Here is a 2,834-nt window from a genome sequence, read left to right as displayed (position 1 = left end):
GGGAGGGCTTATATGGGAATTCTGTACTACCTGGCAATTTTCTGTAAACCTAAAAAGTAAATTTTAAAATAGAACAAAAATTAATTGATAAGCAATTTACAAGTAAAAAACTAAGAGAAGGAACAGACAAATGTTCAATCACAGTAAGACACATTAACATACCTTGGTAACTGATAGAACAAGCAAAGCAAAATGCTCAGTGAGGACATAGAAAATCAGTAAAAACACAATTCAAGAAAACCTGATCTAATTGACATATGTACAACATAGTACTCAACAGTGGCAGAATACACATTCTATTAAGTGCATTAGAACAAAAATATTACAAGCAGAAACATAAATATCAATATATATATTTTTTGAGAGTCTAATCTCCTCTAATTACTCAAATAATCTTATTTTTGACTGGACTCAGACTTAGGGTAGAAGCTTGCAGAGAGGACAGTCTGCATCCCTTGGCAATGTGTTCCTGGCATTTTTCTTTGGCTTCCTTCATTGTCTTGGCCAAAAGTTTAGCCTATTTTGCAGCCTCTTTTTTATTTTTCTTAGTACTTTTTTTCTTCAGAGCAATACACTGGTGTTTGTGTTGCAGGACATATGGAGTAACAAGATGCTGAATCTTGGGTGCTTTGGTCCTGGGTTTCTTACCTTATTTGTCTAAGGGGTTTCTTACAACATATTGGAGGATGTCATCTTGTTTAGGCAGATTGAAAAGACTGTGGATTCTGCTAGCTCCTTTGGGCCCCAGGCAATGAGGCACCATAGTATCAGTCAGTGCAGGAACATTATTCTCTCCTTTTTAAATTTTACAATAACCAAGTTGAGAACATTCAGATTGACATCCACAATGCAACCTCGAACAGATTTGTGCTTTTTTTCTCCAGTTCACCTTGGTCTGTAACAGGAATGCCCCTTTCTCAGTAGCAGGCAGACACAGCCACGGGTCAAGACATACTACTTCATGGGGAAACCTTGTTTGTCATTCCCACCACTGACTCAGACCACATAACCATCCTATTCTTCACCAAGAGCGTTAGCGGCAACTTCTGTTCACCACACACTTCGCATAAAAAGTATGAAATCTGCATTCATCATCCACTTCAATGAGTTTCTGGCAGCCAGTGGCTGGGAAGGACATATTCAGCTTCATCTTGAAGCAGCTGATCACCTCTGAGGTGCCACGAAAAGGTGCTCAATATATTTTAAATGAACAATTTCATTCAGGCTGTGCTGGAATCAAGCCGGATATCAATAACAAAAGAATGCTAAAACATCCCCAATTACTTGGAAATTAAGCAACATATTTTGAAACAATCCAGGGATTGAAGGTAGAATCACAAGTAATATTATAAAATATTTCAAACTAAATGAAAATGAAAATATGACATAAAATTTTGGAGGATGCTAATAAAACTGTGGTTAAGGGGAAATGTTTAAGTCTAAATGCATACATTAATAAAAAATGGAAGGCTGAAAAATCTCAGTATCACTCTCAGAAATTATAGCCAATAGATCCCAAATGAAACTGAAGGAAAAAAATAATAACAAAATTAGTGAAACAGAAAATATAAACACAAAAGATTCAAAGAGCCAAAAGTTGAATGTTTGAAAAGGTGAATAACATTGTTAAATCTCTAGCAAGTCTAGGCAAGAAGAAAAGAGGAGAAATTAAAAAAAAAAATCAATAGCAGAAACAAAAAGTGAGATTGCTATAGATCATTCAGAGATTTGGAAAGGTAAGAGAATATACTGAAGAATTATATTCCTGAAAATTTGGAAATGTAGGTATAGGGTACGAATTTCTTAAGAGCACATTTTTAAAAACCTGGTACTAAGAAATAGAGAATCGGAATGGTCTTATATCATTTAAAGGAATTGAATGTGCAATTTCACAAAGAAATACCTAGGCCCAGGTATCGTCTTCTCCAGTAAGTTCTTTTAAATCTTGAAGGAATAAATAACAACTTTATGCAAATGCTTGCAGAAAGTTATAAAGAAGGGGAAACATTTCCAAATTTGTTTTGTGAGGACAGCATAAACTTAATACCAAAACCTAACACATACAGTGCCAGAAAAGAAAGTTATAGGAAAATCTCAGGAGCATAAACGAAAAGTCTAAACTAAAAATTAGTAAATAACTCTAATGATGTATATGTGTGTGTGTGTTGGGGGGAGGGGTAGGTAGATAGGTGACTGGTTTTATTTTAGGAATAAGGTTTGCAAAGAGAATTTGTGAAGTTTGTTTATATTTAATAACCAATCAATGTTATTTACCACATTAACAGAATAGGGGAGAAAAAGAATATAATAATCTTAACAAAGACATTTATAATCAATCCCCATTTATAATAAAAATTCTTAGCAAGTCAAGAACGTAAAGGCCATCCCATATCTGATTACACTATTTACAAAAACCCTATAATGAGCATAGTACTTAATGATAAAATATCAAAATTTTGCCTCTATGATCAGAAATGAGACAAGTATGTTTATTGTTAACTCTCTTATGTCCAACATTGTACTGAAGATCAGTTAGCAAATCCAAAGTAATTTACACTAAAATAAGTTTGGCAAATTAAGTACGAAGGTATGAGGTTAACATTTTTAAAAAATCAGTAATTTTACATACTAATAAATCAAATATTTTAAAATAAATCTTATTTTAAAATAAGATTTAAAATAACAGTACTATTAAAAGCATCAAATATTTAGGAATAGAACTTTCTTAAGAGAAATTAAAGAATACATAAATAAATGGTATATGTTCATATATGAAAGATTCAATAATGTAAAAATGTTGATTGTCAACCATTAATATATACATTAAATGCAAT

The 2,834-nt window shown here is 32.6% G+C and overlaps 1 pseudogene; it reads right to left on the bottom strand.

Moving 5' to 3' along the window:
* Positions 1-395: 395 nt before the first annotated feature.
* Positions 396-1,150, bottom strand: LOC108538826 (40S ribosomal protein S6 pseudogene; annotated as a pseudogene).
* Between the last annotated feature and the right edge of the window lie 1,684 nt (positions 1,151-2,834).

The sequence above is a fragment of the Rhinopithecus bieti genome, unplaced genomic scaffold, assembly GCF_001698545.2.
Source record: "Rhinopithecus bieti isolate Rb0 unplaced genomic scaffold, ASM169854v2 scaffold_13348, whole genome shotgun sequence".
Classification (NCBI taxonomy): Eukaryota; Metazoa; Chordata; class Mammalia; order Primates; family Cercopithecidae; genus Rhinopithecus; species Rhinopithecus bieti.
This window is presented reverse-complemented; position numbering and strand designations above follow the sequence as displayed.